The 26,271-nt window shown below is 39.9% G+C and overlaps 1 protein-coding gene and 1 long non-coding RNA gene across 2 annotated transcripts in view; one reads left to right on the top strand and one right to left on the bottom strand.

Annotated features, from left to right (window-relative positions):
* Positions 1-26,271, bottom strand: part of LOC140513807 (uncharacterized) — a 66,509-nt gene that overhangs the window by 33,366 nt on the left and 6,872 nt on the right. The gene's annotated exons all lie outside the window — the stretch shown is intronic.
* LOC140513845 (uncharacterized) lies at positions 1,789-13,442 on the top strand. The gene is made up of 2 exons (XR_011970387.1): positions 1,789-6,461; positions 11,095-13,442. It is a non-coding gene; the product is annotated as an uncharacterized lncRNA (long non-coding RNA).

Raw genomic sequence — 26,271 nt, 5'->3', positions numbered from 1 at the left:
ATGGCTATTCTGGGATTCCATGGTCAAATGCTCCTTGTAAGTTATTCGTCATGTCTCAGTACTGCAACAACAATAAAATTACCTACCTACTGACTATAGGAAGCAATCCATGTTGACTAACTAGAGAAAAGCAAGCCAAGTGGCAATATTCATTTCACTGACTCCCAGGCAGATTGTTCTCTTTCTGCACTGGGAAACAGGGATCAGAAACTTAGATTAGGGAACTAGGCAACCTGGGTAACATGGGTCAGAGATGTGGATGAGCACATAGAAGGCAGGTCAGACTTGACCCAAGGTCAAGTCACCCAGAAGAACACAAGTCAGAGGATAAACAAATAAATGAGAATCAGGTGGACTTTGTTTCGGGATCTGTTGAGTGAATATTCAGGAGACCAAGTAAATGGTTAAGATCCAAAAGAACCACATAAGTTGAAAGGGAAGACAATAGTAGACTGGGTCAGATGCTTGGCAAGAGACTGATAACTCAGTCAGCTCTGGACCTCCAGCTCTAATAATATAGCTGGTTTGGAGAAACTTCTCCTCTTTACCCATCTCTCCTACCATATGTAGCAATAGCCCTAAGGCTAGTAACAATTTCAGATGATTTGAATGATGCTGTCCAACTGACTGAAGAGAAACTCGGGGTGGGGCGGGGGGGACAGAATCAAAGAATGAGGGATTTAAAAGAAGATTTTAAAAATCAGATCTATTATTTCATTGGTAGAGTGAATTTCCAATAAGGAAAAATGTCCCTGCCACTTATGCTGTGTCTTTGAGAGGTGTATGGGGCACTGAAAAGTTAAGTGTTTCACACAAGGTTCCACAGTCAGGAGATGTCAGAGGCAGCATGGGAACCCAGGTCTTCCTGATTCTGGGTCCAGTTTACTTCCAATATGTCCTACTGCCTCTTTTAAAAGAGAGCATTCAGGAGAAATTTAAGTTGCTTTGCCAACTCCTGGACCAAATAAGGAATGTTCCACTGGATGGGAAACTTCCCTTCAGGTATCTAAAGGAGAAAATACATAGAAATCTGTAGTCATCATACCTGAACCTCTTCTTAGATGACATGACTTCTCTTGGAGACAAGAGAGTGGCATGGTCCTGCTCTCTGGGAAACTTTTGTGAGAACAGGGTGAGTAGCCACAAGGAAGGGAAGTCCATAATTTGGTCCTGTTACCATTCAGCAGGGATGCAAAGAAAAGCTGCACTTCCTACCAGGCAGGGAGACCCTACAGGCATTCCCCTTTGCAGACATCTGAGGATAGAAAAAAAAATTTGCTCTAGGAAAAATCTTGGCATTGCCATTGAGTGCTGCCTGATACCACTTGCTGGGAGTTGCCTACATCTGACTACAAGAAAAGCTATTTTAGAGATCAATGTCTAAAATTTTACAATGCCCTTGGGAATGACTGGAGGTTCTTGTTGGGAGCCCATGGCCTAAGAGTCACACACCAGAGGTGTTTCGGACAGCTGGTTTGTTCATTCAAGGGGGGCTTCATATTCCAAGAACTCTACTGGGAATTCTACTTTTTTTTTCTTCCACCTTTCAATAAAACTTTCCTTTTTTAACTTTGTGAACTATATGCTTGTCAAGGGAGTTGGTGTTAGCACACTGGGCAGCATCAGTAATTTTCCAGATTGGTGTGTGTGTGTGTGTGTGTGTGTGTGTGTGTGTGTGTGTGTGTGCGTGCGAGTGTGTGTGCGTGCGAGTGTGTGTGCGTGTGTGAGAGAGAGAGAGAGAGAGAGAGAGAGAGAGAGAGAGAGAGAGAGAGAGAGATAGATAGATTACCCAAAGTGACCCTGAGTTCTTTTTTGCTGTGAGAGCCCTCTGATACAAGAGTTACAATGTGATTCCTATCTATCCAGGAATGAGTCCCAACGTAGCTCTGCTGAACCTGATGTGGGGGAGTACTTAATTGGCAGTACCTAACTAAAGTAAAGTGTTGTGTGCATTCATCTTTCATTGTTGAAGAGGACCACGCCATCAGAGAAACGATGACATGACTTGCACTTGACTTTGTTTTGAGTGAGGGAGGGCTGTGCAGGTCACCAGCCTCACTTCTCCAAAGCCATCTGGATCCAGTGACCAGATATTCATCAGGATGACTGGAGATGACCCAGAACGAGGCAGCTGGGGTTAAGTGACTTGCCCAAGGTCACACAGCTAAGTGAGTGTCAAGTGTCTGAGGTAAGATTTGAACTCAGGTCCTCCTGACTCCTGCACTGGTGCTCTAGACACTGCACCATCTAGTTCCCTCAAAGTAAAGTATTATGATCTGCAAGAATGAGTAAGGTCTGATAAGCAGATCATAACTACTGTGGGGCATTAGAAGAACAAAGATACCAGGAATGGTAACTCAGATTAGAAGAACTATGGAGAGACTTGTCCATTCTGTTTGATGGTTGAGGACCCTGATCCTACCTCCTGAGGCTTTAGAGTCAGAAGACTTGGATTCAAATCCTACTCCTGATATTTGCTACCTGTATGACTTAGGGCAAGTCACAACCTCCCTTGGCCTTAGGTTCCTTGAGTATAAGGACGGAACTGGTCTAGAATGCCTCTGATGATCTCTCCTACATCTATGACCTTGGGATTCCTGTGGATGCCCTGGGATGGGGAACATTCTCTCCAAAGGAAAAAAAAAGAGGCACAAAGTTGGCACTTTTCTCATTTAACAAGAGAATATGTCAGGAAGTAACAGAAAGGTAAATGAACCCAGGTAATCAACAAATTGAGAATCACATGTGGTCCAAACTACACATAAACAAAGAATCTCCTCTCTAACATTCCCACAACTAATCACCCAAAGTCTGCTTTTAAAATCTCTAGAAAAGAAGAACCCATTTTTTTATCCACTTCTGAATAACCCTGATTGTATAAGAAAGTTATTCCTTATGTTGAGCCAAAATTTGCCTCTCTTACACTGGTTAATTATTGCTACCAGTTCTGCCTATGAAAGCCAAAGGGAACATTCTAATCCCCTTTCCATTTGATTTCCCTTCAAATACTTCAAGACTGACTGCTCTCCTCCAGGCTAAACATGCTAAATTCCTTCCACTAATGCTTGCTCGGCATCATCTCTATACTGTAGAGCTGCAATGACCCTCCATCATACCATCTGCTCCCCTGGATCTACTGAATGATAAATGAGAGCTGGCAATGCTTCAGGTAACTGTTTAGATAGACTGCCTGAGACTAATCACAACTCAGAATGGCTAAATAAACTTATTGAGTTTTCTATGCAACATTCACTTTGGGCAGGCTAACAGGTAGTACAGCTTTTTAAGACTGGTAAGTGTTTCACATTTTGTAACTTTTTTTTACAGGATCCTACATGATCCAATCATTATATATTGTTAAGTACAGAAGAAAGTGATATTTTAAAGCTTCAGATAAATAGATATCTATATGTAGATGTATATCTAGATGTACATATATTTTGGGTGTATGTGTTGGGAGGGAAGGGAAGGAGGAAGGGATTAAGAGGGGAGAGGAAAAGGAGGAGAAGGAGAGAGGGAGAGAGACAGACAAGGATGACAGGATTTTTTAAAAAGGGGATTAGTGTTAGCACAGCAAAAAAAAATAGTGCAACTGAGCTAGAGGGGAGAAAAGTCAGCAACTGCAATTCAATATCCTTGAAGGATACACTAAGCCCTTATCAAAACTAGAGTTTCTTGAAACCAGTACACAGGAGCAAGAAGCAGCAAAATTTGCATTGTTGGTGTTTGAAAGATGACTATCACCGTACAGTATTTCCCATGCCAAACATTGCAGTGCTTTTAGGAAGAAGAAAGGAGTAGGTGGGGGCATTAGGAGGAGTATGGGATTGGATATCCCTGAGTGTTTTGTCTTTTGTGTCTTTGGGAATATTTCTTCCGTATGTTCCCCTGGAGGGGTCTTCTTATGTGCTGAACTATGAAGACAAGCTATCTCAGGGTTTGTGCACAGGGAACACCAAAAGGGCTTGCTACAATGGATCTGTGTCACCAAATCAGGAAAGACTGTCTCAGTGCCTTCTGAACTCCCTCCTCTTTAGGGAGTTTTGAGATCCTGACAATGAGGACAATGAGGAAACAATGATGATTAGCATGCAATTAGTACTTACTTTTATGGAGAATTTAAACAATATATTTAATGGGTCATACAAGACATCAAGAGGGAAACATGAAAATTTTAATTAAAACCATGCTCTAAATATCCTGTTGCTCTTCTACATATTTGTTTATTTCTCCCTAGGATTGATTTGTTAAGAGCTTTGGAATTACCAGGGGGAAAGCTTTTGGGGATGTTTGAAACCCATGATTCAAAACAGGGAGAGACACTTGGGTGATGGAACTGGCTATGACATCAGAGGTAACTCAGTCACTCTTCATGCCATTTGCTTAAAGTCATTGGCTCTGCCCTTTATGGAGATGCTGAGAAACTTTCCGAGGTTTTTAATTCCCCCTTATCCTTTAAGCTTTTTACAAGACTCGTTCTGAGTGAGGGTAAAACTGATACTAAAAATAAATTTATTTTCTCATGGTAGTAAGGATCCCCAACCTCTTTCCTGCCAAATGGAAGGGAGATTTTGATGACAGACAAGCCAAAATGGTTCTACTAAGAGACTGACAAGTTCATAGTTCTCAGGTTATTTCTCTTCCACAAGAGTTCAATAAAATTAAATATACCTATAAAGACAAAAGGAAAAAAAGGAATGAATCTAATTCTTTAACACAAAATGTTCAGTCTAGCATTTTAGAGGCTTCCAGAGACTCCCAACTACCTTTCTAGTTTTATTTTATATTGCTTTCTTTCATGAATTCTCCATTACAGTCAAACTGGCCTTCTACCTGGTCCTGGTATATAACATTCCATCTCCTGCCTCCTTCTCTTTGCACAGATGGCCCCTGTTAAGGGGTCTCTGAACTTGTCTTTTTGAGTTGCCATATTTTCCAGAAATACTGAACCCAGAACATGCAGGAGGCTCTGAATGTGTCAAGCCTGAAGCTTCCCCTGAGCTTACGTAATTTGTTGTTGAACCCCAAACTGGACTCCTTGTGTCCTTGAGAGTCAAGACAGGCGCCAGCCAGTCTGTGCCAGGCTGGCATAATGCTTGTGCAGCTGGGGTCCTTTACAGATAAACAGATCCTCCTATCTTCATAGTCTAGCAGTTCCCAAGGGAAAAGACTGAGGTTTTTTGCCCACCTTGCTCCTCCTCATGGGGAGTGGTTTTGTCTTTTTCCACCTTTGCTGTTCTCCCTTTCATGTCATTCTCTTTCCTGGTGTCCCCTCCTCCCTTTGTCCTGTTTTTGTAAAAATGTAAACTTCTGTAAAGACTGGGAACCCTATGGGTTACACATGCATGTTCATTTTCTTTTCACGTTGTCTTGTGACAGCGATTGCCTGTTGACACCTTCCATGTTTGGAATGTACTCTCTCCTCGCCTGTGCCTCTTGGAATTCCTAACTTCCTTCAAAATATCACAGAAATAATATCTCCCATTTAAGGCCTTTCCTCAACCATCCAGTTGTTAACTAGATGTGATGGCACAATGTACAAAATGCTGAACTGAACTTTGAAACAGGAAGACCTGAGTTCCAATCCTGCCCTAGATACTCGATACCTATGTAGCTCTGATTCAGCTTTCCCCTCTCTTCCACTTCCTCAGTTTTCTCATTTGTAAAATTGCACCTAGTGATTGCACCCACCACACAAAGCTGTTATAAAGATCAAATGAGGAAATACATATTTAAAGACTATGCAAACCTGAAAGTAAAAAAAAAAACAAACCAACCCCAAGCTCTGTTAGAGCTCCTTCCTTCCTGAAATTAGTTTGCACAAGCTTTTAAATACTTAGTATCTGTGTGTGTATGTCATATTCTTCCAAAAAAAAATGAATTTTTTTTAATTAAATTATTTTGTTACATTTTAAAGTTCAGGACTGTCTCCTGCCCTCCCTCCCTACCACACACTAAAGAAAGTCACCCTTTTATCTATCTATCTATCTACATATATGCAGGACTACATTTGTATCCTCAGTACCTATTAGGCACTTAATAGACATCTGCTGAATTGAACTGGAGTGGCATTGAATAAGGTCACATTTATAAATACTGTTACATAAGAAAGCTGATAATGATCCACCAAAATAAAAATTACTGTATACAGATTTGTTGTTGTTGTAGATAGCTAGATATAATAAATAAAATACATAAGCATACACACACACGTGTGTGTGTGATATATCTATCCAAAACATTTCAGTAGAACTAGGGCATGTATTTGGAGAGAGAGTGATTGTTTGAATTGAAGGCAAGTAATTCATTGGTGGCCCAATATACCGGTACTTTCTTTCAATTCAGGGGTTTGAGATTGAGAGACCATTCATACAATAACTTTCTTTATATTTGCAGTTTTCAGATGGTTTGACATACACTGTCTCAATGAATCATCATGATAACCCCGGGAGGTAAGCAAGGTAGGTATCGTAATCCCTATTTTACAGCTAAGGGTACTGAGGCTCAGGGAAGTTAAATAACTTGCCAAAGGGTTAAGCAGACAGTAAATGGCAGATCCAGACTAGAAGGTAGGGCAGTTGCCTCTGAATCCAGTGCTCTTATCATTACACTAGGATGCTGCATGACAATATTCAATCTGAGGTCCTTCTCAGCTCTAGTTCTAGGGTCCTATGACCTGGACCTTTCAATTGGGACACTTTTAATTATCATCTCATTTATTCCCACTGTAACCTAGTAGATAATGGAAACATTCACCTCCCACTGAGGACCCATAATAGGAAAAGACCAATCTAAAGTATAAGCAGAGGCCCTAAGCAGAGGCCAAGCTGTCTTTCACAGGGCTGGCTAGCTGGGAAAAACTCTAAAACCAGCTATTCCTCCCTTGAGTACCACTGTAAGAACCCTGCTCCCTCTGGCATCAGATCTTCAAGAATGCTGTATCAATCCCACTGAGTCACATCATCAGCCAGAGGGTATCCTATGTTTTCAGTGTCTTTCTTTCCATCCAAACTTAGCAACAACATAACTCTCAGAAACCTGCTCTCTGTTGTGACATTATGCAGTTGCATATTTTTAACTAAAAAGGCACATTTCTTCTGATGTGTTGACTAATAGATGTGATAGCTCCTCCTACTTAACTCAAAGCTTTAACCAGGCTAAAATTCACTTCTTTAAAAAGCCTACAAGGAATAATAAAAATTTCCGACACAGAATAAGGGAGAAGCTTTCAGTGAGATGAGTGGTTCAACATCCCTCAATGGTACCATGTAGACAGCAGCCTAGGGTGCCTATACCTGAAGCCAATCTGGCCTTTTGCATGCTTAGACCCTACCATAGAGCTGCTTTAGCAAAGTCCAACTTGGGAGGCAGGAGGGAAAACCAAACCATTTCCTGACTTCTGTTAAACATTTCATCCTTGTCACTACCATCACACCAAGAATACTAATAAAGCAGTGGCCTAGGCATAGGGTAATGCCAGGTATTTTAGGAAGCTAGTTAAAAGGACACAACTTTGTCCTTTTAAAGGACAAAAAGGACATAATGTCATCACAAGGAAATGCCCTGATGAGTCATTAAGAGACAAATGTTTCAGAGGCAAGAAACCAGCAGGGAAAACTCTGCTCTCCCAGGGCTTTGCTCTCTTTTCTCCATATTTTAATTTGATATAAAAGAAAAATTTCTGACATTCAGAACCATCCAAAAGTAGTCCTGCTTCAAAATGCAGGAGAATTTTTTTTAATTAAATTATTTTGTTACATTTTAAAGTTCAGGACTGTCTCCTGCCCTCCCTCCCTACCACACACTAAAGAAAGTCACCCTTTTATCTATCTACCTATCTACATATATGCATATGTATGTATGTACATATACACGTACAAATAAATTCATATATATGTACACACACACGCATATATAGATATATAGATATGTAAAATCTAACTATGCAGAATCATTTATGAGTTCTTTCTCTGGAGGTGGTTAGTATCTTTCTTCATAGAGGTCTTTTGTAGTTGATTTGAGTATCTGTAATACTCAGAATAACTTTCGTCATTCACAGTTATTCTTCGAACAATTATTGCTGTTTCTGTGTACAACATTCTCTTGCTTCTGTTCACTGAAATCTTTCTATGTTTTTCTAAAAATCAACCTCTCATCATTTCTTACAGCACAGTAGTATTCCGTCACAATCATAAACCACAACTTGTTTAGCCATTCCCCAACTGCTGGGCATCCCCTCAATTTCCAGTTCTTTGCCACTACAAAGAGAGCTGCTATAAATATTTGGAAACATAGGTTCTTTTCCTTTTTCCCTGATCACCTTGGGAAACAAAGTAAATAATGGTATTGCTGAGACAAAAGGTATACACAGTTCCATATCTCTTTTGGCATAAAGGAAATTCCTTTTCATAGAGGTCTTCAAATTGAGGCTATATTACTACCTGTCAGAGAAATTGTGGACAGAATTGAGATGGCCTGTATGTCCCTTTCAATTCTGGGATTCAACATATGAATTAGCTATGGGAATGAGAAAGCCAATTGTTATGTGACTCTCAGTTTCCTTATATATAAAATAAGGATAGATTTAAACTACATACCTCAAGGTAATGAGATCCCTTTGTGTGCCTTAAGCACCATACAAATATAAGTTGCTAATTTTCCTGTCAACTAGCCTAACTGGGCTAGATGAACTTCTAACATTCTTTCGAGCTTTTAGAATTAAAAAAAAACAAAACAAAACACAATGGCATGATGGAAAAAGAATCTGGATGGAAATTAGGAGATCTAATGATAATGACAACACTTTTTCATAGAATCAGTCAACCAGAGCTAGGTGTGAATAAGGACTGGACACCTCCTTAAATCAAAGACATTTCAACTAGATGCTACGAGAAGATGGTTCTATTTGAATGAGGGACTTGGCAACACCTTGTGGGACCTACATACTACCAGAGAGTTACTTTAGAACCTGAATACTTGAATATATGACAAGGAAGAAGAGGAAGAGATAAAAAGGAATCACTTGGACTTGGAGGGAGAAGAACATTTCATCTGTGGCCTAGGTCTCCTCCCACCCCAGCTGAAGGAGGACCCCCCTTCAAGCTGCAAAAGACCCAAAGATTTTAGATTTTCCACCTTACCACTTACCATCAACATCCTAGAAGTGCCCCAGGATTGGCTGGTGACAACGTCTGTGTTGAAAGTCAAGGGCAAGACTGAACATGATGAGGAAATAGATTCAAAGGTCTACAAAGATTCCAGCAGAAAAACTATACTTCACCTAAAGGAATCACCTTCAGAATTACAGAATTTTCAGGAACTATGAGTTACTCCTTTGCCATGTGTTCTAGAGTCTGAATCTGCTTTGTATCCTGGACTCTGTATGTAGTGATGGAAAAGTGTATCGCAGACTTTGGGGGAAGGCTGTTTTCTACCAACTGTTCTTACTATCTACTACCTTTGTAAAAGAAAACCCTTTTTCTAAAAGGGTTAATTAATAACAACTGATCATCATGGTAAGAAACATAACAGTAGTGCTCATAAGCCATAGCATTAGAAAACAGCCCCAACACCTTAGGGCTACCCCTAGACTCTGAAAAGCAACCTACAGGCACCTTCTGGACCTTTAAGTCAGGGTTGAGAGGGAGGCCCAAGTTTATATGTGCTATGTTATTAAGTCATTTTTCAGTCTTTTTTCAGTCTGACTCTTTGTGACTCCGTTTGAGATTTTCTTGGCAAAGATACTGGAGTGATTTGCCATTTCCTTCTCCAGCTCATTTTATAGATGAGGAAACTAAGGCAAACAGGGTGGTGACTTGCTCAGGGTCACACAGCAAAAAGGTTTCTAAGAACGGATTTGAACTCACAAAGATACCTTCCTGGTTCAGAACCCAGTGCTCTTTCCAGTATTCCATTTAGCTGCCTTATGTGCTTCATGGTGCAAAAGAACAGAAAATATATTGGATGTGGAGTAAGACAAGCTGCTACTAAATAACTATTACCTTGGGTAAGTGCTGAGCCTCAGTTTCCCAATTGTTGAAACCAGGTGGGGTTGGTCCCATCAGCTCTCACATTCTGCATTCTAGTCCTCAACCTGCCACCAACTATTCATGTGACATTAGTCAAATCACTTAACTTTCCTAAGCCTCAATTTGTCCATCAGTAAAATAAGGTAGATGGAGTACTCTAGGATAATTTTTATCCCTAACATTCACTTATCATTTTATTCTAATTCATTGGCTTTTGTATAGTAATGTGTACTTTTTAGAGCAGGGTGGCACAGTAGGTAAGAGTGTTGCTCTGGAGTCAGGAACATTGTTCTTCCTAAGATCAAATCTGACCTAAGACACTTTTCTAGCTGTGTGACTCTGGGCAAGTCACTTAACTCTGTTTGCCTCAGTTTCTTTATTGGTCAAATGTGTTGGAGAAGGAAATGGCAAACCACTCCAGTATGTTTGCAAGAAAACCCTAAATGACGTCATGAAGAATTGGACAACAGCTGAAAAACGACTGGATAGTAGCATGCTTTTCAGAGCACTGTCATATACATTCTCATTGCATCTTCACTACAATTCAATAGGAGTTGGTAGGACTGTATTATTTCCATCTTACCGATGAGAAAACAGATGCAGAGAAAGCTAAACCACTTGCCTAAGGCCCACCTCCAGCCCATGGCAAAACCAGGATTATAATTCCAATTCTTTGACTTTGGTTCCAATGCTGTTTCTCCTACATACATACAGATATGGCACCTATGTGATAAACACTTGCCACCTATACATTAAAGAAGACCAAGTCATTGATTTTGCTACCCACTGATATATGTTGCTGTCCTTCTGATTCAAAGGTGACACACTGCCAATGAGCGGAGCCCAAGTATGCAAACGTGATAGAAACAACCAAAACATAATCCTTCCTTCTCACACAAGAGCTTTCATATGGTTCAAAGCTAAAAAAAGTTTTGTATAGAACATGTCAGCAACCGTGGTTCCTTAGGCAAGAGTTCTTCTCCAAACCCATATTCAGAGGAAGCATTCCTCTTTCCATCACTCTTTAACTATACCTTAGGCCAATCACTTGTCATTTATTTTCCAGCCACTCCTGGCAGTGCTGGACCCTTGAAGATCATCTATTTGACTTATCTTCCTGAGAGGAGCAGTATTTCCCAGTAATATAACTCTAATCAGTAAGTAACACTAAGTAACGACCCACAATTAGCAAAAGTCTATACTACCCAAAGGCAGCTGGGTAGTGCAGTAGATAAAGTGCCAGGCCTGGAGTCAGGAAGACTCATCTTCCTGAGTTCAAATCTGGCATCAGGCACTTACTAGTTGTGTGATCCTGGGCAAGTCACTTAACCCTGTTTGCCTCAGTTTCCTCATCTTCAAAATGAACTGGAGAAGGAAATGGTAAACCACTCCAGTATCTTTGGCAAGGGAACCCCAAATGAAGCTATGAAAATTGGACACAACTAAAATGCTGCACAATAATAACATGCTAGCCACTGGGAATGGCTGGCATTTACAGTCTGAGCCCCTGCCCAAGTTGAGAAGACACACATCTGCCTTAGGAATATCATGGGCATATACAAATGCTATATGTCTTCTCATCATCCATGATAAGCTTTATTCTACCCTTTCTCCTCCAGTAGACTCCCATACTCCCTACATCCATACAACCTATCAAGTTGTCAGGGGCCAACAGTGCCATTTGATGACCCAATCAAAGTAGTCTCTTGCACATTACTGCCTTTTTTACCCCTGACAAGTGGTCATCTGGCTCTTACCCTGTTTTATGGTGTAATATATTAAGCACTTATTGTATGCTAGCAATTGAAAGAGATACAAAGTTTAGAAAATCCTTCCTGGAAGCATGTTGACACAACCATCATGCCAGAAAGATGGCAGGATGACTCCTGGGGCTTAGCAGGTACTAAAAACTGACTGTGGATGATGCCAAGGGAAATTTCAGCTTGGAATGAGAGGGAATCTCTAAAGAACTGTAGAGGATTAAACACAAAGATGATTATGATACAGAAATATTACTTGAAAATGGCATTAGAGAATGGAAGAACAAAGCACTGTGTGAAGCCTCAGAGGAAAAGCTATGCAAATATTACTAATAATAACAGCAAGTATTTGTATGACATTTTCCTGTTTTCCTTTGTGTTTGCCAGTCATTTTTACTGGCAACTTCTCAAGGAGATCAGGTTGCATGGCACTATTCCCATTCACCAAATAGGGTCACTGAGTCCCAGAGAGTTTGCCTGGCTTGTCCCAGGCTACAGGCCAGGTTTGAGGGAAGTCAGGAGGACTGGTCTAGATAAGCTGCATTTGGGACATTGCCATAGATCCTATTGTAATCATGGACCTTGAGATGGATAACTTGACCACTCTCTTAAATGCAGGGAGTCTCTGCTTGTCCCTAGACCAGACCCCTCGGCACCAAAGCTTGTCCCATAAAAAAAACGAAGGCACTTAAAAGACTCCTGTGTGCTATATATAAATCTAGTTAAATGGAAGCTAACTGCCAAACATTCTGCTGAACGCATACACACAGAAATCCTTCTAATATGATTATAAAGTATCATTTACTGTCAGGACAACTGCTTGGCCTTATTCTTCCCTTATTTTAAGACAATAGCACCTTTAGCACTGCCACATTTTTGCACACTTCAGTGACCAGCTACTATTCAGAGTTTGAATGGCCCTCAGCAAACGGTCCTTCTCATGATTCACTGTGGATTGAAATTAAAAAGAGGCAGGGGAGAAGATAGAGAAACTCCACAGTTAGGTTCCAGGGGCAGATATCTTATGCTCATTTTCAGCAAAAGATTTGCCCCAATTCTCCTGTCTATTGCTGATATTTGGGAAGTTAATGTTGGTTGCTCGCCTTAAGAGACAATATGACTTGTTGATAAACAATCAAAAATCTTCAAAAATCACCAGAAAACTGGTAGATTGCCTTTCACAGGCTTCAACAGGTCTAGCATCTGGTAGCTATATCAGTCACAATCTCTGTGAAAAGGCCCAGGAGAAGGATGATGTTAACAGAGTACCAAAGGAGAACCACTACTGGAATGATAAAACTTAATTATGATTAGAACCAGAAAGTCCTAATACTCTAAGGTCATTTTAACCTTACAGTAAGCATCATTCCTTTACCTAGGCTGAGCCAAATCTGTTCATATGATTGGCTTTGTTCTTTTTCAGGTTCATCTAGCAAATAACTTCCCTACTTACCTGACCTCCCCAACTGCTAATGTCTCCCCCCTCAATGATTAATTCCATATGTTCTGTATCCTGTAGGTACCCATTTGTGTACATGTTTATCTCCCCCATAAAAATGTGAACTTTTTTATGTTAGGGACTGCTTTTTAATTTTTTCTTTGTATTCCTCAGAACAGTAGTATGTACTTAGTAAATGCCTGCTGGCTGACTGATGGAATGACATTCTCAATTTCCTTGAGCACCTGCCACTCAGTAAGGCACCCTATCAAGCAACAAGATCAGAAGACAAAAATTAGGAACTCAGGGATTCAGAAGAGCCTCCCTCTGGCTTCTGGCTCTCAGACCAGTGTGGTCAACACAGAGTCATGGAAGCTGCACGTGAGAGGTGGGTAAGAGGTGGATACCAGAGGTGGATAAGCAGCCCTGAAAAGGGTTTGACAATCCCTCACCTCAGAGGTGTCTGTCCTCCCTGAACATCCTGTACACCCTGTGACAAGAGTATGATGTAGGTACATAAGAACTGTTGCTACTTTATACAGGAGCAAAAAGATACAGAGATATTAAATAATTGGACTAGTATGACCCACCTAGTTAATGGCTAAATGAGCACTTGAACTGAGGTCTCTTGACTTGCAGGCTCTCTACACTACTATACAATTAATTTTAGTGCCTTGGTTAATACACTGGCATCTCCCCTGTGCACTCCCTCCTTCTCACACTAGAGTCCCAAGGAACACTACAACTTAGGGGCAAGGATTAATTTTATAACTCTGGGGCCAAGCTTGTGATCTTTCAAATCTCTTCAGCCTACTCCAATAACTTTCTTCCTGAGCTGTGGAACTCAAGGCATTTGTACCAATTTGATCTAAGAAGTAAGTTTGTCTGTGCATTTCCTAATGAACAAATCTCCCCCTAAAAGATCATGTAAACAAACCTGCATGTGGTTTTCCACCAATCCTAGGGTTACTACTGTTACCTCCCAAACAGAGAAGGATTATACCAACCCAAGTAGATGGAAGGGAGCTGGGGTTCCAGAGCAGTCAGCTCTCCAATACCCACATTACCTTGCTCTTATCTTGCACACAAATGCAGACAGTTTTGGCATACGCTGCCTTCTCATTTCCACCTATTTAAATTCTTTCCTCCTCCTTTCTCTTATAGAATCAGTACAGGTATCAACTTTCTTGATCCTCCCAGTTGAAAGTGATCTTGTCAAAATACTTCAAAGAGTTACCTCCTTTGCACGTTTACTCTGCATTGTATTTATTCACCTCCAGGTTATCCCCTCCCGCTTAGGCTATAAATTCATTGAGCAAAGAGAGTATGTCATTTTTTAAATGAATACTCAACACCTAGCAGATAGTTTTACATGTAATATGAGCTTGATCGATGCCTGTCAAAATAATGAACACTGAATGAATATGCACTAAGTGAGGGATTTATGCAGATATGAAATAGTGTTCATTCCAAGCTGACTTGCTCTAACTAATAATAATAGCAGCTAACATTTATATAGCATTTTAAGGTCTGCCATGCACTTTATATATGCTATGTCATGGGATCCTCATTTCAAGCCAATGTAATAGAAACCATTATTATCCTCATTTAACAAGTCAGAAAACTGAGGCTGAGAGTAGTTTAGTGAGTTGCCCAGGGTCACATAGCTAGTAAGTATCTGAGGTAGGATTTGAATTCAGGTCTTCCTTACTCTAGTCCAGAGTATCACCCAGTATATCGAACAGCTACCTATCACAATTCTAACTAGCTCCCTCTCAATGTCAAATTGAATAGGTTCGGGGATACAAACTACACTATTACCCTTCTTTAATATTTCAAGATTTGTGACTTGCACAGGTGTTAATTCTAAGCAGGATCATTTCACAAAACAGTGAAGAACAATGAATAGGAATATGTAGAAAGTTTGAAACTGGAAGAAGAAAAAGAAACAGACAAAAAAATGGAACAGATCTGTCAACATTTCTATGGCCAATCATTTTCATCATTGCTGATCATGAAAACACAGAATTCAGCCCTTGCCATGCTCTATAAGAAAATAAAATTGACACTACAGAGATGAAAACAATACAAGTTTCACCAAAACAAAGTATGCACAAAAGAGGCTTATGTTGTTGGTAACACAATTTTGCAAGAACCTAGGGATCATTTTTGAAAATATCAGAAAGCACTGAAAATACCAAATGACCTAGGGAAGAGAGGAGGTATCACAAATGGTATTATTTTTATAGAGCAATTAAGACATCAGTAACTACTGACCCAAATGCTTGTTTTCTCATCTTTATAAAATCTTTGTGAGAATGATCTACATACTATGAAAAGTACGCTTGATGAAAATACGAGATGGGAACGGGCACATTTTTTCGAAACACTCAATCTAGACTGACTATAGGAAACATAAGGAACCAAAATTTGTCTAAGGAACATAAGATCTCATTGATTTGTTGATTATGAAAAAAACATGTGAAACTCTAGATCAAAATGCAACATCAAAGGCACTCTTCTAATAAGGTCCCATGAATTAAGATCGTAAAAGAGTCCTTGGTAGATGCAAAGAGATAAATTTGTCCAGGGATCCTTTGAATTGCAACACCTATCAGAGGATGAAACAAGGATTTGTATGACCACCATAGGTATCTACCATGGTCATCTTCATTGTTTTAAATGAAGATACTTCTGTTTTAGTGAAGACAGAGGTCTTCCTACTGCTGATGCTGATTTTTGCTGATATTTAGGAAAAAAAAACATTTATCTTTGTACTTGCTCAACTCTATCCCCCCTTCCTCTCCCACATCCCAACCCTCCCCCCCCTCCCCCCACACACACATTATATACTGATTTTATGGAAAAATCCATTCTGAGTTCCAAACCACTTAGAAATGGATTTTGGGAACACAACCCATTGGTAAGCTGGAGTCCTCCTATATCCGTCTGCATTCATTGTTGGAGATTATCTGGGAAAACATGGGCTTCCTGCCTCAGCCCTATTACCCAACTAGCCCTGAGCTGGGAGTGAAATCAGACTTGGGCACAGAGGATTTGAGCCTGAGTGAATTTGTGTCTGCATTCCAAAATGAACTAGGGAGTATCTATTGTTTTATATTATTCACATTAAACTTTCTCCTTGATTTGGATAATTGGGGTATATCCCCTTAGAAAGGAGTTCGTTGGCAACCAAGCAACTAAAATCATTTTTACTACTCTATTAGAATATTATGAATAATAATTTATTTACACAAAATGTTCCCATTTTGCCAGTTGTTTCTGCAGGACAGGGGTTTCCACACTTAATTATATCACAGATTTTCAGCTTGAAATATATGGACAGAACCAAGAAATGCTGGACAAGGGTCATGGTAAATGTATACAATACAAAACTCCAAAGATAAAGTGTTGGAAATTTTAAAGCACAAAAAAGAAAGAAAGAAAGAAAAAACTTAAACCCTTTTCACATTTTAAAAATGGCACACATAAACGTTTTAAGTACATGCAATACTTTATAGCAAATTTTTTGGGGGGAGGGGGGCCTGGAAATATTGCTGACATTGGAAATTTTCTCCCTGAACTCCTTTCTGAATCATTTGGAATACCAGGATTCTGGGAAATATGGTCTGGGAAACAATGTTCCAATACAAAAAGTTGTACATGATTATTCCAGTTTCCCCAAGGGATCACTGAGACCCAGAAAGATTGCCTCACTTAGCACAAGCCAAGGAGTAGTTAGGTTATAGGGCCTTCTATATCTACTTTCCCTAAATTATTCAAATCAAAACCCTTTTCCCAGAAGTATTTCTCATATATGCTAATGCTACTACAGAGGAATAAACATAATCCACTGATTTATTTGGGAATTACTGCTACTTGCCAATGAATTACTCCAAAAGGCAGAGCCAAGTAAGTGTCTTCAAGAGTCTAGATATGAGAGAATTACCAAAGTAGACCAGCTCTGCTCACTTCACAATTTTGCCAGGATCAATCTTGTTCACATTGGTGTGTAACCAATAAGTATGGGCACTTAGTGATATGGCAAAAAGTGAAGGTTATCACTTCCATGTTAAAATCAATCATTCTTCTTAAAACACACAGGTCCCTGACTTTCTCATTCAAACAGTCATTTTATCTGGAAATTCAGAAGTACAATGGTGGTTAGACTTCAAGTATAAAATGAGCAACTCACATGAGCCTTTCCATGGTCTGACCAGAATCATGAGACTTTAGATGTCATCTTATCCAGTTTATCCAAAATTTTAATAATAACGCAAACAGAAAAAAAGGACATTTTCTAGGCTTTAGAAGCAGGATTTCATTATCTTATACAGTATAAAGCTGAAAAGTTACACAGACGAAAAATGTAAAAGTCACCACTGTTACGTACTTAAAATAATGCTAGGGAAACAGCTCCAGCTCATACATGCAAGCTGATACGCAACATAGAGGAAGAAAAGATGAAGGCATTTCGTTCTTGTATTCCTAGTGTAGCTCTAATGAAGCAGTTTGCTTCGGTCCAGAGTGGCCCTGGCACATCCTCTGAGCTCAGTGGCAGAGGAAAGGATGGAGAGCTAACTGGAGGGGCACATAGAGAATGGTGGGTCCAGGATGACCTAAAGGACCAAACAAATATCAGTTTCCATTTCAACTGTAAAACCTGTGATCCAGTCCTATTAGATCTTAGGGTTCACCACACCACAGATGACCTGGAAATAGGGTGATTTTTCTGGTCCTCTGAAAACAAAAATCAGCTGAGGCTTCCCAGGGACCCACAGGGCCTCCAAATGTACAGTGCCTGACCGGTTCACTTTGTGTGGCTTTCCTCTTACCTACAAATAAGATGCAGCTGCTGTCCTCTTGTGGTGAAATCGAGAATTGCAGCTCCCTCTTTGTGAGCTCCAAATGACTGTGTCATTTTCTCAATGATTTCTCATAATGCAAGGGAAACCAACTGGATTCACTATAAATTTGTGTTATCTAGCTTCAGCTGGACCCTCACTGGCAGCTAGTGGTACAGAGAATAGGGAGTTAAACATGGAATTCGGAAGACCTGAGTTCAAATCTTGTCTCAGACACTTACCTGTATGATCCTGGGCAAGTCACTTAACCTGTGTCTCAGTTTCCTCACCTTTAAAATTGGGATCATAATAGCACCTACCTACTGGTGTGTATTTGAATATGTATGTGTGCATACACATATATACACACCTACATACACATATATGCACACATATGTGTGTATATATATGGGTATATATAATTGTGGCATAGTTATTATCATTATTAGGAGGTAACTAGACAGAAGAGTGTTGCTGTGTTGTTGTTAAGTCATTTTTCAGTCAGATCTGACTCTGCGTGATCCCCATTTGGGGTTTTGTTGGCAAAGATAATAGAGTGGTTTGCCATTTCCTTCTCCAGATCATTTATAGATGAGGAAACCAAGGCAAACAGGATCAAATGACTTACCCAGGGTCACACAGCCATATTTGAACTCAGGAAAATGAGTCTTCCTGATTAGCTCAGAGACTTTGGGTAAGTCACTTAATTTGTCTGCCTCTGCTTTGTCTTTAGTAAAATGCAAACAATTGCCTCCCAGGGTTTTTGTGAGGATAAAATGAATGAAATATTTACCATGCTTTGTACATCTTAAAGTGTTATATAAATGCTGACTACTGTTATGATTTAATTCCTTCCTAACTGAATTCCCAACTCACAATTCCAGAGAAGCTATTCCAAACCTTTTCTTCTCTCAAGCCTCCCATACTTTGCCTGGAAAATTGAGGCCACTTTATTCCTCACAATGATCTCCTTCTCCTTCATGGTTATCCTTCATGCCTGGAATATAATACCTACTTATCTCTACATTACAAAATTCCTCTCTTCCTTCAAGACATCGCTGAAGACCTTTTACATGGTCTTTCCACATTCTAGCACCACCACCCCTCCCTCTCTACTTTATATTAAACTACTTTGTTTTCATTCTCTTTATTATTCTCAGTATGTATGTATATATGTGTCTATATGTGTGTGTGTATTTGTTGTCTCTCTCATTAGAGCATAAACTTTTTGAGAAGAGGGATTATTTCATTCATCGTGTTTGTATTCCCAGAGCTTAACGTAGTAGGTTGATTGTCTTTCATTCTTAAAGACAACCATGACATCATGACTTGCAAGTGAATTGTTAACTGGGGCAGGGCTGTACAAAATAACCAGCCTCTCTCTCCCCTCCAGAGACATCTGGGTGCAAGTGGCAAGATATAGATCAGGAAGACTAGGGATGGCCCCAATGCAATAGGAGACCTTGGCCTTTTTTAAGCTAAGGTCTTTCCCAGGTCTCTGACTCAAGCAACATCCATTCAGTGATTAAAGCTAGGTGAGAAATGAGGCAAAGAAAGGCCACTTTTACCTACCCAAAGCAAAAAAAATCAATTTGGGAGGGGAAGACTGTCAGGGTTTCTGGCCAAAACAGAGACCATTGCAATTTATACTCACTCAGAGCCATCAGAGCCCAAAGACCAAATGAGACTTGAGCTGGAACCTATGGTGGGACAGTTAATGAGAGCCAGAGTGATTTGGGTTTAAGGTATGGTCCTTAAAAAAGAAATCTAGCAGATATGACTACACATCTGTCATTTGAAGGCCAGGACCAAGTCTGGAGAGGTTCATAGGCTCAGAGAGCCCAGAAGTCATCTAATCCAAATCCTTAGTGTAACAGAAATGTTTTTTGATCTTGGCCATAGAGGTACATAAGAACTGTATGTTGCACATTTTCAGACTTTTTCAAGGTATTGATCTGTTACGTTGATTTTTTTTTTGGTTATTTTCTTTATTATATTCAAAAACCCCAGCATATTTCCTTCCTTTGTTCCTCTGGAAGGGAGAGGGGAAAGGATACTAGGGGAAACCATGGTGATGTGGTAGAAAAAGACCTCAATAAAAACTTTTTTTTAAGAAATAGCAAATTTAATGGACCATAAAGAAAGCATTTTTCATAACCTGGCCCTTTCCTGTCTTTCTAGTCTCCTTCTCTCCATCTGTCCTACAGTTCAAGGACAATGCCCATCTTGCTGAGGTTTTGTGGGTTTTTTTTAACAAAACACTCCACCTCCCAGCTCCATGCACCTTCCCTGGCTGTCCCCCATGACTCCTTCCCTTTCTCTGCCTCCCAGCATCCCCCACTTCCTTCAAGTCTCAACTTTCTGCAAGAAGCCTTTGCCCGGCTCCCTTGTTACCAGCGCCTTCCTTCTGAGATTACCTACAATTTATCATATTTATTTACTTGTAGACAGTTGTTTGTATATTGTTTCCTCCACTAGGTTATGTACTACTCAATAGCAGAGACTACTTTTTGCCTTTCTTTGTATCCCCAGCAGATAATAAGCACTTAATAAATCCTTATTGATTTTTTTTGTTTGACTTAATTTACCTCCCTTTGGTATATATGCCCTACAGTGAAACTAGGTGATGCAGTGGGTAGTGTTGGTCCTGGAGTCACGAAGACTCATCTCCCTGAGTTCAAATCTGGCCTCAGACACTAGCAGTGTGATCCTGGGCAAGTTACTTAATCCTGTTTCCTCATCTGTAAAATGAGCTGGAGAAGAAAATGGCAAACTCCTCCAATATCTTTCTCACAAAAATCCCAAATGGAGTCCCGAACAGTCAAACACAACTGAACATCAACAAGAAATGAGGAATATGAAGAATTCGGGGGGGGGGGGGGGAAACAATCCCATCCAACTGAATAACAACAATATACTTTTAAATGCATTAACTTGGGAAATAATATGGCGTGACATTGACCTCCCACCTGCTTGACATGGACATTGTGAGAATCAATGAATTAATAGCTACAAATGCCTTTGGATTTCATGGGAGAAAACCTCTAAAGAAATATAAGGTATAGTATAGAAGGAAAGAGGGTTGGCCTGAAAAAAAGAAAATGGTGGTGGGTATTGAGGGAAAACCATTTGGAGATCAAAAACTGTCTGGAAGTGATTGACAAGGTATTAGAACATATGACTGAATGTTTCCTTTTACTCATTACTCCATGTGTCTTATGTTAAAGCAGTGCTTAGTGCCTGGCACACAGTAGGTACTTAATAAATGTTAGCTGACTGTGGCTGTACCAACAAAATGTAATTTTGAAGGTTGGCTTACAGCCAACTTTGACAGAGGTTCCTTACAAGACATTCAAGGAGCAGAAATTCCTTAGTCTTTGACTGATGTGGAAATAGAGCTCTCCAGAGCTTGTGAATTGTGTGAGACAATTCACAAGGAAAAGGACCAATATGGTTTCTTCCAGACACCTGTACCCTGGAGGACTCCTTGCTGAGTGAATGGGAAAGCCGCCATATCTTCTCGTAGCTCCACTAGGTAAAGGCAACTAGCATACCTTGTTACTATGGTGATGACAGTCATAAAATGGCCAAGATCAAAGGGCATTTCTATGACACTAAGCTCATAATAAGACATTTTCTAAATTCTCTGTGAAATAGACTGACAGTTTTGTTTTTTAAACTGAGCAGAAAAATGACTTCTTCCTATCTTGAACTGCATGATTTTCTTTTTTGAGAGTAGTAGATTAAAATATTTTTTTGGTCCAGAACATTGCTTTCATGAATAGAGGAAGTTCCTAGTAAGGAAACTCCTTCTACCGGTACACACTGGCATATGTTCTCCAATTTGTAGTCTTATATACTGAGAGGAGACTGAGAGGTTGTTATTTACACAGTCACAGACCAGTGTATGTGTGACAAAATCAGGATTTAAACCTAGAACTTCCTGACTCTAAGACTAGCTTCTCACGATGCCATGGTTTGCCTCTCACCAAACACTGCTCAGAAGACCATAGAATTTGGGCTGGAAGGCACCAGAGGAGCCATGCAGTCCACTCCCTTCATTCCACTTTTCCTACCCCCAGTCAACTGTGAAAAATAGAATGAACTCAACTGTAACAATGTCGAATTAAATCAATTGTGTTTTTTGAGGAAGATGGGAGCAATGGAAGGAACCTTGGTATAGAGGAGTCAGAAAGAACTGGGTTTGTATGCTGCCTTTGACATGACCACACACAAGTCATTTAAGGATATGTAACTCTCTAAGCTTCCCTAACAGGACCATGGAAGGAACCTTGGGCATTTTCTCTCCCAATCCCCTCATTTTACATTTGAAGAAATGGAGGTAAAGAAGTTTAAATAATTTGTCAAAGGTTACACAAGACATTCTGCCAAAGCTTTCAAGCTCAGGTTCTATAACTTTCCATTGCCACATGTTGCTTCTCCCAGATTTCTTCTTGTTGATGAGAACTGTTGAGTTTCCACAAAATCACATAACTTTGATAAAGTGACCTAATAATGAAGGTGACTTTACTCTTCCTTTCAGAGTGGAAAGAAAAATGTTGTCAGAAGAAAGAAAATTAAGTGGGGAAGAGAATTTTGAAGAATAAGTAACAAAAATGACAACATTCCAGCTGGGCATATTAACTGACCCTGGCATATGGCACAGCACTGAAGCTATGTGTTTCAGGGATATTTTTAGATGAGTTTTGTAGGGATGCCAGGGTCAGTTCATTTGGATACTGTTATCCAAATGGTTCCAATTTCACTTTCCCCTGTAATTTGCATATTCTCATCTGACAATGCCATGATGAACATCATTAAACGTTTATCATAAAGCAATTATATATTATTTAAACCCGAAGCATAAGCGTATGAAAAATGGATTGACTGTGATGTGACAAGATCGCATTGTGTAGTATAAGAAGTAGGGAAAGGCTGGATGCTCGAAGAGCTTAGAAAACTCGGCAGAGGAATTCAGCTTTGATATGGTACACTGTAGGTTGTTGATAATCTTGACATTATAATAATCCCACACATTTATGTAGGTCTTGGTGGTTACAAATGCTTTGAGTATCACTTCATTTGATCCTGTCACCAATTCTGTGAGGAGTAATTTGCTTCAAAGTGTTTTAGAGGATTCATCTGGCAACGGTACGTAAAATGGATTGGGGGCAGGGAGGAAGGAAGAAGCCAGGGGAAAAGACTGGAGGCAGGAAAGCCAATTAGGAGGCCATTACAGTAATAGGAATCGAAATAATGAGGCAGCCAGGTGATAGAGGATAGAGTCAGGAAGACCTGAGTTCAATTGTGACCTCAGACATTTACCAGATGTGTAACCCTGGCCAAATCACTTAACCTCTGTCTGCCTCAGTTTCCTCAACTGTGAAATGGGAATAATAATAGACCTATTTCTCCAGGATTGTTAGTAGGATCAAATGAAATAATATTTGCAAAGCACACAGTGCCTGGCACACAGTAAGGGCTTAATAAAAAAGTTGTTTTCTTCCTTCCTTCCTTCCTTCCTTCCTTCCTTCCTTCCTTCCTTCCTTCCTTCCTTCCTTCCTTGGACATGGGTGTTGGTATTGGGAATGAAGAGGAAGGGACAAATCTATTCTCAAAGGAAAAAATGGACAAAACATAGTGAATGACTGGATGTGAGAAATGAAAGAGAAAAAGCTCCCAAAATTACTCAAAAGTTTCAAGCTTCAAAGACTGCAAGAACAGTGATGCTTTGGATAAGGAGAAAAGGGAACCGATTTAATGCAGTGAAGGAAGATGATGAATTTAGGTTTAGACAAGTTGAGCAGACAATGACAGGCAACAGAAAGAACGCTAGAATCAACCACAGAAGAGGTAGGTTCTAGTCCCGACTCAGTTATTTATTAGGTGTGTAACCTTAGACAAGTCTCTGCGTCTCAATTTCCTCAACTGTACAATATGGGCATGAGATCACTGGCCTCAAACTTCAATTACATGTTTAGGTTTAAAACGCTCATCTTTTTACTTTAGTACTATTTAAATGCTTATTTCTTTTCCCCCAAATTTAAAAGAGTAGAATACTTTTTATGCATAGGACTACCTAAATATTATTTATATAAATATAAATATATAATATTTATCAGATCTGTGCAATCTGAACTGTGACTTGTTTCCGAGACTATAGGATTCTGAAGGTCTCCCCCCAACTCTGACACTCACCTGGAAGAGTTGCACGATTCTCATTCATGGGGGTACCCTCTCCAATGGTACAGATTACAATGAATACACACCTCGTCATGCTGTGATTACTGCCCATGTCCTCCCAGCACATCTCCTCCACAGGGGTCTGCCCAACATCATCGGAGACCTTCCCTTGCCAGGACAATGAGGTAATAAGGTAGTATATAATAAATTCATAATGATGAAGGTTCAGACAAAAGTAGAATCAATACTTAATGGAACCAGGGCTGAGAAAAAGAGATGCACGAAATTGTGTCATTGACATAATAGGAAACCAAGCTCTATAACTTGTTGTTCTATAGGACTGTATAGGCATACAGCAGGTCAGCTTAGTACAAGGCCAGCCAACCTGTCCTGAGGTAGACCTGATGGTGAAGGTCTTAATGGATGGCCACCACAAAATGGGTATTTTCAGCGACAGGAGTTCATGACAAGTGTCTATTAGGACATGGAGAAGTTGCAATTTACATTAGTGGAGTGAAGAAATCGTGAGCCTTTTGAAATAAGTAGTATCCCTCAGCAAAGGTGGGTCAATCAATCAACTAGCATTTATCAAGTGCTTCCCAGGGTATGAAAGCTGATAATGCAAAGGACAAAAGAGTCATTGCCCTCAGAGAACTTAGATTTTAATGAAGAGAACAGAGTTCTGAGTTCTGTGTATGTGAAATACAGGCTGTATAACTACATTAGTTGGGAAGCTAATTGGCACAGTGAACAGAGGACTCATCTTCTGAGTTCAAATCCAGCCTCAGACACTTACTACCAGTGTGACCCTGGATAAGTCACTTAACTCTGTTTGCCTCGGTTTCCTCTTCTTTAAAATGAGCTGGAGAAGGAAAATGGCAAACCACACTCCAGCATCTGTGCCAAGAAAACCCCAGATGGTTTCATGGACACCACCTTTACCTAACTACAAGTTTTTACTCAATTCAGAATGGAATATTTTTCCATGGGAACACTTTTTGCATTTGATAGCACTAGACAGTGGTATGATGAAGTGAACTGAGAGTTGCATTTGGAGTCAGGAAGTAAACAAGCAGTTATTAAGTTCCTGACCTATGCCAGGTACTGTGTTAACAGTGAATGATACAAAGGAAAGTGAAAACAAAACAAAAAGACAATCTAGGTGTAAGTCTTGCCTCTGAAACCTAAGAGTTGCGTGACTCTGGGTAAAGTCACGAACTCTTCAGACAACTCTCTGAGACTATAAGTTGTGACAAACAGATGCCAATCTGCATTGGTAGCCCCCAACACCACTGAAATTACAAGTCAGCCCCCAAAAAATGGTAGTTCATGAAAAAGGAAGATTAACATCTAAAGAAATTCCCTTTACAGCTTTGTGTTGGGAACATAATCATGAGATTCTTGGTTCTTTAATCAATTACAATTAAAATAGGTTCACATTTTTATAGTGCTGTATCATTGACAAAGGGCTTTACCAAGCAACAGAAGCTTGGCCTGGCAACTAATATTGGCCACACTGTAAGCCCCATGAAAGCAGAGACTACAGTATTTCCAGTCATCTTGACTTTTATTTTGCCTCTGGACTGGAGGAGAGAGTGAAGCTGATGACTTTGCCAAGCTCTGCCTCACTTCAATCCAATTTACATGCAAGTCAAGACACCACGCTTGTCATGTCATTCCTTGGTCCTTTTCGAGAAAGAAGGATGAACGATACCTTTACAAAAACTAACTCATGGGATTTTAACAGTAATCTTTTCAAGTAACTTGTACAAATATGACCAATCTCATTTTACAGATCAAGAAACTGAGACTCAGAGAATTTATGTAACATTGTTGGCAACTGGAAGAGTCAAGATTCAAACCCAGAATTTCTGACACTGAAGTGAGTACAATATTGATTGACAGAATAAGGACAGAGTTAGGAAACAGCATGCTCTTTACTATGTCCAAAAGTCAAGATATCACTCTGTCTTGGTCAAACAACAACAATTATTACAAGACATAAAACTGGAGAAAGG

Source organism: Notamacropus eugenii, chromosome 7, assembly GCF_028372415.1.
Source record: "Notamacropus eugenii isolate mMacEug1 chromosome 7, mMacEug1.pri_v2, whole genome shotgun sequence".
NCBI classification, from domain to species: Eukaryota; Metazoa; Chordata; class Mammalia; order Diprotodontia; family Macropodidae; genus Notamacropus; species Notamacropus eugenii.
The sequence above is the reverse complement of the archived record's forward strand: the minus strand, read 5'-3'. Positions and strand labels throughout refer to the sequence as shown.